Source organism: Microcaecilia unicolor, chromosome 3, assembly GCF_901765095.1.
Source record: "Microcaecilia unicolor chromosome 3, aMicUni1.1, whole genome shotgun sequence".
Classification (NCBI taxonomy): domain Eukaryota; kingdom Metazoa; phylum Chordata; class Amphibia; order Gymnophiona; family Siphonopidae; genus Microcaecilia; species Microcaecilia unicolor.
In genome coordinates this window covers 142967315-142982806 of record NC_044033.1, presented here as the reverse complement: position 1 = coordinate 142982806, position 15492 = coordinate 142967315, and the positions used below count along the sequence as shown (strand labels likewise).

The 15492-nt window shown below is 45.6% G+C and overlaps 1 protein-coding gene across 1 annotated transcript in view; it reads left to right on the top strand.

The window, feature by feature from the left end:
- PLD5 (phospholipase D family member 5) overlaps positions 1 to 15492 on the top strand; it is a 336130-nt gene that overhangs the window by 84711 nt on the left and 235927 nt on the right. The window lies entirely within an intron of this gene.

Below are 15492 nucleotides of genomic sequence, written 5' to 3'. Positions count from 1 at the left end.
GGATGCTTGGAATGCCCTCCCGCGGGAGGTGGTGGAAATGAAAACGGTAACAGAATTCAAACACGTGTGGGATAAACATAAAGGAATCCTGTTCAGAAAGAATGGATCCTAAGGAGCTTAGCCGAGATTGGGTGGCAGAGCCGGAGGCAGGGATAGTGCTGGGCAGACTTACACGGTCTGTGCCCTGAAAAGGACAGGTACAAATCACGGTAAGGTATACACAAAAAGTAGCACATATGAGTTTATCTTGTTGGGCAGACTGGATGGACCATGCAGGTCTTTTTCTGCCGTCATTTACTATGTTACTATGGTGGTCTATAGAATAGTACACAATTTAGGTGGTCGAGCAGGGTTTTATGGTGGATTCTGATTGAAGCTATTTCGAGGTGGGTTGTTATAGATTCTGCAGTGGTTTCAATTGTGAAGTGAGATCGGTATATAAGCGCTATGCCCCCTTCTCTTTTTTTCTTTTCTGGTCCAGTGGATGATTTTATATCCTGGAGGACATAGGTTTAAGATGATAGGGTCCTTCTGATCATGGATCCATGTTTCAGTGATGAAGAGTAGATCAAGTTTCGCTGACGTGATCCAGTCTGTTATTATTGTTGTTTTGTTTACTACAGATCTGGCGTTGACGTAGCCTATTTGAATGTTTTGGTTTGGGTCTTCTGCATGTTATGTTGACTTTTGTTAGTTGTCGTTTCTTGGCTTGTGTGGGTTTGTTTTTTATTTTGTTGAGGGTGTAAGCTTGTTGGTTCTCTTCCTTTGTTTTGGTTAATGTCGGTTTGGTGGAAGGGTGGAAGAAGATGAGGATGTGGAGAACTTAGTCCTAATTACTTGTCTGTGGACTTCTTTGGAGGAGTCACTTACAAAGGCTACTTTGGGCTCCTTTTATGAAGAGGCACTACTGATTAGCGTGCGCTGAATGTGAAGAAACCTTTGTAAAAGGAGGCCTTTGCTACTTTCACTTCAATATCTGATAGAGACAAAGCATTGAAATTCATTTTTACAACACAAGCACAGTTATTCTTTGATGACAGGATACATGTGCTTCCTGATGTTTCACCTTCTCCTTAAAAATTCTGTCAGGTTTATTTGCAAGGCATATCTAGAGCAGTGGCATTAGGGATAGATTTTTTCTTGAAATATCGAAAGTATTTTGTTAAGTATAAGGGTAAGGATTATATTTTCTGAAAACCTACTCATTAGGAAGAATTTATAGTAAGTCAGGAACAATTGTTGGAACAGTTAAAACAAGAGATTTGTTTGGATAATTCACAGGCTGGAGATGTGGAGAGATAAATACTAATTAAGGGTTGTCTTTAGAAATCTAAATTTATTAATAGATTTTTTCCCCTTTGTTCTTTTCTGAATAGAGAATTTTTCTTTTTCCTATAGGTAATCATTTGCATCTTATACTTCAAGTCAAGGATGTAATATATTTTCCTTTATGTCATGAAAAACGGCACTTTGGAGTAGTTGCTGAATCCTTGTTTACTTAAGATGTTTCCAGTGCAAGTTCCCAGTAGATGGATGTGCAGCTTCTCGTTCACCTTCATTTCCTGACTGACCAGTTGTGTCAGTGAAAAGAGGGAGCAGGTTCTGGTATCTGGAACCAGAAAGACTATGGGGCTCATTTTCAAAGCACTTAGACTTACAAAGTTCCATAGGTTACTATAGAACTTTGTAAGTCTAAGTGCTTTGAAACAGGGGTGGACTGAGAGTACCCTGGGCCCCTGGGCACTGAGAATACTCTGCCCCCACCACACACACACACAGATGCTACCACTGTCCCCCTCAAACGCTAATGCCGCCCCCGCAGCCTTACCTTGAAGGGATGGTCTAGTGGCTTGTTCGGGGGCAGAGACTACAAGAGTGGCCCATCCCACTGCTGGAGATTTACCTCCGCAATGCTGGAGATTGAAGGTCAAATGAGTGAGATTTTTCTCACGGGTCTCTGGCAAGTCTTAAACTAGCTCTAGCATATGTACATTCTTAAAACTGACATATTCTAATTAATAAATAGAAAATAATTGTTTTTTTATTCAAACATTTACTACACAGTACTTAAAAAGAGATTGACAAACAAACATCACAAAAGCTACATCAATGAGAAGAAGAGAAAACCAAACATTAATCTAAGGAACACAACAACATAACCTCTGTCCAGTAGCAGGCATATTATGAATTTATACAAAACCCTACCAAAGTTTACTCGGGCCCTGTATGACACAACTCTACCATTGTTTTAAGTTTGGAATGAGCCTTGAATCAATATGTAAACAACAATTAGCTTGAAAGCTCAAGACGCCAGATTCTACATGCAGTACAACACCAGAGAAATAGAAAATGTTGCATTTCCTTGTACAGTGCAAAATATAAAGATAGCAAATGTCAATTCCCAAAACTGACACGTTGCAATCAATAAATGGAAAATAAAATTATTTTTCTGCTTTTGTGGTCTAAGTCTCTGCTCCTTCTTATCTCTTAGATCGCTGTCCAGGACATCCTGTCCATTTGCCGTGTTTTTCTCTCCTCCTATCTTCTTAATTTCTTCCACTCATTGATATATTTCATTCTCAGCATGTCACCTTAATCTCCCTTTCAACCCTCCTCCATGCCCAGCATGATCTCCCCATTTCCCCTCCCACATTCCTCCATGCCCAGCTTGTTCCACGATGTCCGCTTCCACCATGTCCCCCCCCCCACCCGATCTCCCTTTCCACCCCCTCCATACCCAGGCCACAATGTTCCCCAATCTCTCTTCCCCCATTCCTCTGTGCCCAGCATGCCCCCTCAAACTCCCCTTCCACCATTATCCAGTAAAAGATTATTAGAAATAATGGACTGCCTATGCGTGGGCCATCTGTAAAAAATCTAAAGCTGTTTCTGTTGGATAGGCAAAGTCAGTGCCTTAAAAGTGGAGGCCAAAAGATTTATTTTTTACTTATTTGACAGCTTTTTAATTCATTTGAAAGCTTCCCTTATGTAGATATAAATATCATGAATGAAATAAAAATGGAATATCACTAAAACATAGTAACATAGTAGACATCTTCAAAAATTATTGCAGCTGGTAGAAACAGCAGTTATAAACTCTATATTTTATGTGCTCATTTTTCTACACTGTTCTGACTTCTATACAATACAGATGGCCAAATTTCAGTGAGGATATCCTGTTTCTTGATGGGTTCTTCATTTTAACTGTTAAACCTGCACTGAGAAGCCTTATAATATACCACTGCATTCCACAACACAATCTGTCCCTGCGTCCCCTGTTCTCATTCTGACCTCCTTAGTGGGTCCCATACCAGGCTGCTCATTTATTTACATAACTTTATTATTTTAGCAACTCAAAACAGCAAATGGCTATGATTGTCTTTATGTACTTTATAATAATGACCAGCGAAAATTTATAGGCTATCCACTCACAATCAATTGCAATATCTATAGAAAGCATATTAAAATTGAAATGTTTATTTTCAAAATTATTTTTGACTAACAGTTTTAATAAGTAATATATACACATACATTTGCATACACTGTTCACCATTGGATAAAACAAATCATTACTGCTGCATTTCATTGCACATTGGTTTTATATCACATCTCAGCTCATTGCAACAAATCCATGGCTCCTGCGGTCTGTCTTCCCCCACCCCACTTCAGACTGGCTCCTTATTGCAGCACTTTTGAGCTCTAAAAAAGATAAAACTGCCTGCCTGCACAGAACCGCGTGCTACAATACTGACAGCGAGGCTCTGCTGGAACCTCCCCCCACTGAAGCAGGAAGTGTCACAAGGGCGAGGTTTCGGCAAGCCTCACTGTCAGTGTTGTAAGCATGGGGCTCTGTACCGGTACTGCAGCTTTATCTTATTTTTAGAATGTGCGGTGGCAGCCACTAGACCACCAGGGCACCTGTAGTGTGTGACGGCATCTACGGCGGGCAAGGGCAACTGGGCAGAGCCTCTGGGCCCCCTGGAGTCTCTTGGCCCTCGGGCACTTCCCGTTTGCCTGAATGGTCAGTCTGCCCCTGCTTTGAAAATATGCCTCTATTGGGCTCATCTTCGAAAGAGAAGGACACGCATCTTTTGAGATGAATCAGAAGATGGATGTCCTTCTCCCAGGGTCGTCCAAATCGGTATAATCGAAAGACAATTTTGGACGTCCCCAACTGCTTTCTGTCGCAGGGACGGCCAAAGTTCAAGGGGGCGTGTCGGAAGTGTAGCGAAGGCGGGACTTGGGCATGCCTAACACTTGGACGTCCTCGACCCATATTGGAAAAAAAAGGGCGTCCCTGACGAGCACTTGCACGTTTTCACCTGGTCGTGTTTTTCTTACAACCAAGGCACAGAAAGGTGCCCGAAATGACCAGATGACCACCCCCAGTGGTCACTAACCCCCTCCTACCCTCAAAAAATATCTTTGAAAATATTGATTTCCTTCCTCTATGCCAGCCTCAGATGTCATACTCAGGTCCATCACAGCAGTATGCAGGTCCCTGGAGCAGTTTTAGTGGGTGCAGTGCACTTCAGGCAGGCGGACCCAGTCCCAAATCCCCCCTACCTGTTACGTTTGTGGAGGAAACAGCAAGCCCTCCAAAACCCACCACAAACCCACTGTACCCACATCTAGGTGCCCCCCTTCACCCGTAAGGGCTATGGTAGTGGTGTACAGTTGTGGGTAGTGGGTTTTCGTAGGGTTTTGGGGGGCTCAGTACACACGGTAAAGGAGCTAGGCACCTGGGAGCAATTTCTGAAGTCGACTACAGTGCCCCCTAGGTTGCCCGGTTGATGTCCTGGCATGTCAGGGGGACCAGTGCATTACGAATGCTAGCTCCTCCCACGACCAAATGGCTTGGATTTGGTCATTTCTGAGATGGGAGTCCTCAGTTTCTATTATCGCCGAAAATCAGAAACAACCATGTCTAAGGACGACCATCTCTAAGGTCGACCTAAATTTCCAGATTTGGATGTCCCTGACCATATTATTGAAATAAAAGATGGACGCCCATCTTGTTTCGTTAATACGGGTTTCCCCGCCCCTGGATCTGAATGTTTTGTGAGGACGTACAAATCAAAACTTGGACGTCCCTTTCGAAAATGCCCCTCCACATCTCATAAACTGGTTAGGAAAGAACTTGAGGTGGAAGCTAAGCTTCAAGAGTTGTTGATGCAGTTAAAACAGATCCTCTGCAGCACTGCCTTTTTCTAAAACACTGCGGTCAATTTACTCTCACAAGACACATTTTTTCCAACCATTGCTCATTCAGCTTCTCCAGACCAGTTCCTTCTTCTTTGGTATGCACTCTGGAAACATACTGTCTGACATTTAACTTATATTTATAGTATTAACAATATTTCATATTGTTTCCATTTTTCACTCACACAGCTCAGCTCTGTTTCGCTTCTTCAATCTGACCCAGGCTACAAGCACAACTCTTTACCATGGTGTCACAGGAGATCTCACACACACTGCACTCACAGTCCCAATTCGCCTGTTGTCAAGCTTGGAAGTGGGTCAGTGGTCCAGAATAGAGATCTGGGGTATTGGGAAGGTAGTTCAATCTGACCAACAGCACTTTACCAGTCAGAAAGCAAGCATCCCCGTTCACTCTTCGAGGACCATTCTGCACTCCATGAATTTTTATTCAGTGCAAAATAACTTTACTGGAACTTCTGCATCCAGCAGTTAAACATTTCAGAACTCTTTAGATATATTGATTATCTTAGCTACTCCATCCACTTCATTCTATGAATATTCCAAGGCTGTACATATTTACACATGCTCCTGTCCTTTATCCATCCTGTTTTGCCAGCAATAAATCCAAGGCTGCTCCTATTACTCTTGATACCTACCCAGCTCTTTCAGGCACAGACCCTTTAGGCTGTCCTTCTTACACTACTACTTCTATTTCTATAGCGCTACTAGACATACGCAGCACTGTGCGATGCACCTCGCAGGGCTGCATCCCAGCCTTGAACAGGCTTTCCCTGCTCTGGTTCCTCCTTCCAGGCTGGATTCCCCTTATCTACCTGAAGCTCTGTCTCCTTCTCAGTTGCCACTTATAGGGGCAGAAACTACTTCTTTACTCGCCTGCATTTATTTCTTTCACTCCAGGATTCCCCAGTGCTCCCAAGGGTCCTGGCAGGGGTACAAGCTACCAAAGTCCTCACGTACCTACCTCACTTCAATCCCTTTTACTATTTTCCAATTCCACCCCTTCTATCACTCACTACAGGGAACCACTTTATCTCTGCCAACCCTTCCCCTGGGCAGGCCTCCCAATCTCAGTCCACTGGCAGGGACCTCCCTCCCCCCAGGGCCTCTGAAAAAATCTATGTCTGTATTATGGTCTTGGCTGTGTTCTGGGCCTCGATTCACAGTGGGATGCCATTACCCAATGGGCTGATGCACTCCACCAAGTCTTCAACATTGTGACGCTAGTAGGACCCAGCCTTCTGTAGGAATGCGTGTGCACGCCATAGTGCTAGTTATGAGTCCGGCAGCCTGAAGCTATTCTGATGCTTCTGCAATGATGTAATCCAGCAGAGGCATTTAAACACCCTAATTCCTGTCAGCCCTGCTTTTGCAAGCGATCGCCTTTGCTTCCCGATTCCTGTTGCTGCCGGCCCGCCATGCCTTGTCTGCCCTCCGGTTCCTACCTTTCTTCTGGTTCCTGCCTTGCCTGCCTCCTCCAGTTTCAGCCAAGCCTGCCTTGTCTCTGGTCCTGCCTTGCCTGCAGTCCCAGTCCAAAGCCGCCTTGCCTCCAGTTCCAGCCTTGCCTACCAGTATTTCAGTCTCCAGTTCGTTGCTCTAGCCCCCTGTTTCGCTCAGCTATCCAGATTCTAGTCCTGCTCAGATTTGTGACTTCCTGTTATCAGAGGTTCCCTGGACTTGGCCACCATCAATGAGTCCCTACAACCTTTCAGTTGGAAACTCGGTGGCGGCCCAAGGGCTCACCTTTTAGTCCCGTGACACTCTGCTGTCTTAGTAATACCCATATCATGGGATATTACATGTATGTATGTATGTATATGTACATATATGTAAAATTATATAAATGTATAAATTAAGCAGCTGTTTCCAAGTAGAGCAAAGAAAAGCTTGTTTAGCTAAACTAATGGCATATTATAAAAAACTATATAATGTGTATATTTATTTATTTATAATAAATAAGATTCTTTTTATTTAGCTAGATCAGTCCAGACAAGCAGGTTGAGAGACATGACCATTTAACCCTACCTTCTGTTTTCTGTCCAATAACCAATTCCTAATGCACACCAGGCACTGCATTGCCTTCGGTACAAACTTAGAGCCCCTTTTATCAAGCTGTGGTAAAAGGGCCCCTGTGGTAGCATCGGCATGTGGATTTGCCATGCACTGAGGCCCCTTTTACTGCAGCGGGGTAAAAGGCAAAAAAAGGAAATGGCTATGCAGTAAGTGCACACTTGCCGAGTGGCCATTGCCGGAAGCAGCCCTTACTGACACCTATTTAGGAGGCAGTAAGGGTTCCTGCACTAACTGGGCAGTGCACGGCGCTGACCGATTACTGCTGGGTAAGACCCCAGCATAGGGTTACCATTTGTCCGGATTTACCCGGAAATCTCCTCTTTTTGAGGACATGTCCGGTCATCCGGACGGGTTTTGCCAGTCCGCCCATTTGTCCGGATTTCTGGACAAACGGGCGGGCGGGTGGCGGGCCTATCCTAGCCTCCCCGTCCCTTACTTACTATCTACTGCCCTGGCCTCGCAAGACTTCAACTCTCGGCAGCCATTTTGAATCCCAAGACCGTCACAGCAACAGGATGCAGGGCAAGGACAGAGCTCCGGGCAGGAAAGAGGGGCTCTTTCCTGCCCCGAAGAGGTCACTAGACCACCAGGGCAGTAGATAGTAAGTAAGGGGAGGGGAGGTGACCCGGGGGAGGGGAGGTGATGGGGGGCAGGGGAGGGGAATATGTGACCCGGGGAGGGGGGGGAATATGTGACAGGGGCGAGGCGAGGATGCAAAAGGGATGGGACAGGGGTGGGGCATGGGCGGGGCAGGGGGGCGGGACATGTGTCCTCTTTTTGAGAGGACACAAAATATGGTAACCCTACCCCAGCACAAAACCCCCCCATTTTTCTTCATACCAGAAATGGTGCACGGTGGAGGCAGCACTACTGCCGGCTCCCATGGTGGGCTGTCGGTAGTGCCAGATAGACACACGCCAATGCCATGAAAGCTCTATTGCGGCATTGTAAAAAGGCCCCTTAGATAGTAAGACCCTTATCCCTTATTTGTCCTGTCTGTCGTGATTTAGATTGTAAGCTCTTTTGGGCAGGGGACTGTCTTTCTTCATGTTAAATGTGAAGCGCTGCGTACGACTGGTAGCGCTATAGAAATGATTTATAGTAGTAGTAGTAGTAAGACTTCTATGGACAGAAATATACTTACACTATCTGAATGTAACTCACCTTGAACTTCTACTGAAAGACATGAGTTAAATCCAATAAAGCACATGCACAGTCCGTGTATTATAATTTTAGTGCATGTCAGTGCTAGCACCAAAGATAGCCTGCAGGGCAAGAAAGTGCATAGTATAATTTGTGTAAATCCACTCACATAACTCAATCTTTGGTTACCAATTCCCATAATTTTTAAACTTCTTTTAACCTTCAAAGGTTATCATTGTGATACCCCAGGTTATCTATCATCGCTTGCTATTCCTTATTCACCTGGGCAAGTTCTCAGATCCTTAAACAACCATCGTCTAGTTTTGCCTAGCTATGGTGATGCACAGTTAGAAAGTACAGCCTAGGTCACAGTGTTGTTCTTTTTTTTATGGCACCTGCAACATTGAATTCTGTTCCTCTGTCAGTCAGAGGTGAGCTGTCTTTAGAACTTTAGAGTAAACTAAAGTCTTGGCTTTTTCAGAAGTCTTTTGAGATGACTTAGAGGGTCTTTTACAAAGCTGCGCTAGCGTTTTTAGCTTGTGGTAAAAATAAGCTGGCGGTAAACGCTGAGATGTCCATTATATTCCTATTGGCATCTTGGCGTTTACCGCTAGTTGATTTTTATTGCAAGCTAAAAACATTAGTTTGGCATTGTAAAAGACCTCCTTAGGTTTGTTGAGGTTGGAGTTTTGGCAGCATTAACCTGAATTTTTTACTTTGTGTGTTCTCTGGTATGATTGATTTTAGTTTCCTATTATGACGTAGTTCCTTTCTTTTATGTGAATATTAGATTTTAAACCTCTTTGACCAGCTTTGTGGTAGTTAAAAGCAGTATAGCAAGTTTTTATTTTTTTATTATTATTATTATTATATGATAATACTACTACTGCTAATAATAATAATAATTGCATAGACCACGAAGGGGATTTTATTTTGCTCTTGCAGGCTTCTGCCAAAGACAAACCCTGGCTCATATTCAGAATTGCTAATGCTAGTCTAACATCCATCATACTCTTGATACAGCTTTAATGCTGCTGGCACCACTGTTGAAGAGCATATATTACACTGGGGACTGGAGAGGTGATCAAGCTTCACTAAACTGCTTCCAATGACATTGATATGTTTTACTGTAAAGCAGTTTTGTCAAGCCCCAATCTCATTTCCATGATGAGGATTACTGATTCATACTCAAACAAGCGTGGGGGGCGCTGATTTAAACACATATTCAACAAATTATAGAAGCTCTTTTGAAAGTATTCGATTTTCTTTCTTCATGGATTTGATCAAAAACTGAGGGGCCCTTTTATTAAGCCGTGTAGGTGCCTATCAGGCTTATTTTCGAAAGTGATCGCCGGGCATCTTCTGACATAAATCAGGAGATGGCTGGCGATCTCTCAAAAGCAGCGAAATCGGTATAATCGAAAGCTGCTTTTTTGACACCATCGCTGCTTTCCCGTCGCCGAGCCTGTGAAAGTTCAAGGGGGCGTGTCGGTGGCGTAGCGAAGGCAGGACATGGGCGGGCATGGGCATGGCTACCAGATGGCCAGCTTTCGCGGATAATGGAAAAAAACAGCATTAATCAGTATTTCGCCGGGTTTACTTGATCCTTTTATTTTCACAACAAAGCCTCAAAAGGGTGCCCCAACTCACCAGATGACCACCGGAGGAAATGGGGGATGACCTCTCCATACTTCCCCAGTGGTCACCAACCCCCTCCCACACTAAAAAAATAAAAACCTTTTTTGCCAGCCTGTATGCCAGCCTCAAATGTCATGCCCAGCCCCTTGACAGCAGTATGCAAGTCCCTGGAGCAATTTTTAATGGGTGCAGTGCACTTCAGGCAGGGAGACCCAGGTCCATCCCCCCCCCTACCTGTTACACTTGTGGTGCTAAGTGTTGAGCCCTCCAAACCCCCCCCAAAACCCACTGTACCCACCTTTTCACGGCTTGGTCACAAGAAAAAATGGACCAAGTAAAGTCAGCCAAATGCTCGTCAGGGACGCCCTTCTTTTTTCCATTATCGGCCGAGGTTGCCCACTGCTAACTCCAGGCTTTGCTCCTTTTCTCTCGCAGCACCTTATGCCTGGAATAGACTTCCTGGACCTACAGTCTAGCTCCATCTCTACCTGTTTTCAAATCAATGCTGAAAACCCACCTTTTCACTGCTGCTTTTTAGCTCCTAGCCACTACTCAATTGCCCTCCCCTTGTCCCTTCCTTCCTTCTCACCCATTACTTCCCTCACCCTTAACTGTCTTGTCTGTCAGTATTATTTAGATTGTAAGCTCTTTTGAGCAGGGACTGTCTCTTGTATCAGATGTTCAGCGCTGCATGCGTCTGGTAGCGCTATACAAATGCTAATAATAATAATCTCTTAATCACGCCCCAGTCTCGCCTTTGCTACGGTGCCGACACGCCCCGTGAACTTTGGTCATCCCTGCGATGGGAAGGAGTTGAGGACGCCAAAAATCGGTTTTCGATTATGCTGATTTGGGCGACTCTGAGAGGACGCCCATCTCCCGATTTGTGTCAGAAGATGGGCACCCTTCTCTTTCGAAAATAAGCCTGATAGAGGGGAATAATCGAACGGCGCAAGCGAAATAGATTGCCGGTGATCTATTTTGGCGGCACCGCAAACAGCTGGCCGAACCGTATTATCGAAAAAGATGGCCGGCCATCTTTTCTTTCGATAATACGGTTTGGCCCGTCCAAATGCCAGAGTTCGCTGGGTTTGAGATCACCGGTTTTGTTTTTCAGCGATAATGGAAACTAAAAGCGGCCATCTCTACCCCAGCTAAATCCAAGGCATATGCTCGTGGGAGGAGCCAGCATTTGTAGTGCACTGGTCCCCCTGACATGCCAGGACACCAACCGGGCACCCTAGGGGGCACTTCTAAAAATTAAAAAATATATACAAATAGCTCCCAGGTGCATTGCTCCCTTACCTTGGGTGCTCAACCCCCCAAATCCCTCCCCAAACCCACTCCCCACAACTCTACACCATTACCATAGCCCTTATGAGTGAAGCATGGCAGACTCATGGGACCGTGGCTCTCTGCCTGCCGCTACTGCTTCCTGTGCCGACCCGGAAGTTAACCTCGCACAAGAAGCAATAGCGGCAGGCAGAGAGCCACGGTCCCGCGTGTATGCCATGCTTGTTTATTAGCGCAGAGCAAGCAAAGTGGAACGGGAGGGATATGGTGCTGCAAGGTGGGTGCATGAAAGGGGCAGAAAAAGATAGGATAACACAGGATGGGAGGGGCAGTGGGGTCCGGGAAAGATTGCAGATGCGGGCAGAACAAGTGCAGGACTCGCTGGGAGGGAGAGGTCACCGGGAGGAGGGGGAAGCAAAAGAAAGGTGCTGGTACGCCGTACCATTGCATACCGGCACAAAAAAAGCACTGTATATGCATATATTTGACTTCGATGCACTCATAGAGTGCATGCATACATTTACAATTGCTCCAAAATGGTGTCAACATAAGTGTGTACAATATACCCCAGATTCTATAAATGGTGCCTATATTTAGGTGTCTAAATTTGGGTGCGGCGATCCTGAGATGTGTGCGCAACTTAATTGGCTAACGAGCCCTTAAAGAGCAATAACTGTCTTTTAACAACCAGACATCCCATCCGCAGACAAACGTGCTAAATACGTCAACGAAAAAATAATAAAGCTACGCAATACACTGCTCACTGTCTGAATAGCAGTGCTAAATGTCTGTATTTAACTGTACTAATACTGCTAATTATTTGGATTGCGCTACTAGATGTACGCAGCACTGTACACATTATATGCAGGTAATTTCTTTGTCCCTAGAAGGCTCACAATCTATGTTATTGTACCTGGGGCAATGGAGGGTTCAGGGGCCCTTTTACTAAGGTGCGTAGGCGCCTACATGCGTCCAATGCGCGTCAGATTGGAAGTACTGCCCGGCTACCGCATGCCCCAGGTGGTAATTCCATTTTTGGCGCACATCCATAACATACGGAAGAAAATATTTTCTATTTTCTACCGTCTGGCGCTTACCTGGCGGTAATCGGCAGTTTACACGTGCTGATGATTACCGTCTAGTCAGCGCGTGAGACCTTACCGCTAACTAAATGAGTGGCGGTAAGGTGTCAGGCCGAAAATGGATGCACGCTGGTTTTAATTTTGCGGCACATCCATTTTCGGCCACTAAAAAGGCCTTTATTCCAGGCGTGCTGAAAAATGAACCTGTGCAGGTCCAAAACACATACAGGCCATTTTTTGGTGTGTCTTAGTAAAGGGGCCCCTCAGTGAGTTGCCCAAAGTCACAGGGAGCTGTAGTGGGAATTGAACCTAGGTTGCCAGGAGCAAAGCCCACTACACTAACCATTAGGCCACTCCTCCACTGTGGCTAGAACTTAAAAGATGCTAAAGATGGTGGCTAGATATCGACCCATAAATTTATTGTAGACAGGGAGAATGCCATAGCTTTTTAATATGATTCCCTATTTTACATCCATAATGTAGAGAGCATTCCTAGGACTCCTCAATTGGTTTTCTTTTGAAATTGTGCTTGGTGGAGATGTTTCATCACTCAAACCTTTTAAAATTACAGGAGTGATCACTCACCGTCCGATGATTGTATGAATACAGAACTGAAGCCACGCTACTTAACAGTGTAAGGGGGAGGTGGGGGATTGCCTCAGTGTATGCCCAGATATACATGGAAACCCCAATCTAAACAATATTTATTGGACTGGGACCAGGTTGTTACTGGTTATGACCGGGAAGCTGTGAGCATCTTCTTACTTTCTATTCCTTTTCTTCATTCTTACAATAACTCGGGCAAAGCCAGTGATGATTTTCTGAACTGTTTACTGAAACCAGTTTCTTGGAAAATAAAATTACACTGTGGCAAGAGCAGCACCTAAATTATTTATGTCTCTGGCACTCTTATATTCCTAATCCCACATCATAGAGAACATCCAACTCTTCCTCCCATTTTAGCCTACTACTGAGGGTAGATGCCAATACAGTTCAATACAAGATCCACTTACACTTCAGGACACAGCTGTGAGAAGGCTCAGGGGACACTGAGGAAATCTGGATCAGCTGAGATGTACTTGGCTCCTCAGAAACCCTGTAGATTTCCTTCAGCCTCGTAGGTGTTCCTGAACCACCATTAGATGAACAAAATCCAGGATGCCTTGCTGGAAAACACATATGTAGCCCATACTCTCCTCTCCTTAGTTTCTCAGAATGGATGTAAAGGATTCTCTATTCCCTGAGGCACCCAACAGGACAGAAGCTTAAGCAGTGATCATTTCCTGTTTACTCCTGGATCATTCCTTGAACTCTTTATAGTAGCTTGGGTAGCCAAATATAAACCAGCCGATATTTAGCCGGTGGCAGTCAGCATTTTTATGTCCTTTGCCGACTGAGTTCCCAGACATTCAATGCCAGGCCATGTCCAGGGCCAGTCATTGAATATCCGCTAAAATGTTTGCGGTTAAGTGCATATTCAGCCCTTGTCCGCATAAGCTGATAGGGTGATATTTATGCGGCCCAATTTAAGTGGTTATCTTATGCGGACAAGGGCTGAATATTGGCAGTTAACCACATAAGTGCCAACTCTGCCCCCGGAACACCCACAAGTTAGCCGATTTTGACGCAGGCACTAACCGCGAGTATTCAGCAGAACAAACCGGTTAAGTGCCACTGAAAATCAGTGGTTAGCTACTGAGAAGTGATTTAAGTGGGCAGGGCTTTAGGCTGGAAGGGCAGCTAGAGAGGCAGAAAGCCAAAGACAGTTAACCAAATAGGGATACAGGGTTTTATACTCAGAGCAGTTTCTTTCCTAAAATGCTTCCCTCCCTCTGTTTATAATATTGAGTCAATATATCCTCCTTTCTTCCTGAAGAGGCTTGAAGGTCCAAGTGCTAAGTAAGGGGCCCTTTTACTAAGCCGTGTAAGTGTCTACGTGCGCCCAACACACATCAAAATGGAGTTACCACCCAGCTACCACGTGGCTCTTGCGGTAATTTCATTTTTGGCGTGCGTCTGATATGCACGTCCCAAAAATAAATTTTTATTGCACCAAGTGGCGTTTGACGCACGTAGGTCATTACCACCCGGTTACCACGTGAAACTTTACCACTAGGTCAATGGCTGGCGGTAAGGTCTCAGACCCAAAATGGATGCGTGCCAATTTTGATTTAGTCAAAAAGAGGATATGTCCGGGTAAAACCGGACATATGTAACCCTAGGTGAGCAAACTTTATACACAGATGGCCACATGAATGTCAGTACTATCCCTAGCAGGCTGCACACAGAAGATTACTAAATGCATCATATAATTCACTGCCACCAAAACTCAATGTATTGACTGAATGAAGATACACTATTATCAGAATGGCCTATTACTGTATATTTCTGTCTTTCCAAACAGTTCCTGTCAACAAATCTTGTCTTATTGTTGTATCCTTCAATGGTTGTACTGACTACAAAACTCTGGTTAATGATGTTTGTATGCAGGGCCGCCAAGAGACTGGGCCGGGCCCGGGACAAGGCCGCTCCCGGGCCCCCGGCCCTGCCCCCTGGGCCCCGCCCCCACTGCCACCCCCCAGGTTGTCGTCGCCCCCCCCCTGAGAGGGGCCCGGCGCCACAGTCCCACCCGCCACCGGGCCAAGCCCCTTCCACCCAAACCCCTGCCAGCAGAAGTGCTGTCTTCTGACTCCGGGTTGCGCAGCCCACACAGACGCGCTCCTCTCAGCTGATCTTCACTGTACTCTGCAGGGCTTCTGTGCATCTGACGTCCTGCACATGCAGGTCGTCAGACGCACAGAAGCCCTGCAGAATACAGTGGAGATCAGCTGAGAGGAGCGCATCTTTGTGGGCCGCGCAAGCCGGAGTCAGAACAGAAGACAGCACTTCTGCTGGCGGGGGTTCGGGTGGAAGGGGCCTGGTGGCGGTGGCGGGTGGGACTGCGGCGCTGGGCCCCCTTGGAGGCCCGGGCCCCGGGAATTTTGTCCCCCCCTGTCCCCCTCTCTCGGCGGCCCTGTTTGTATGGGCCATTTTCTGTGTATAC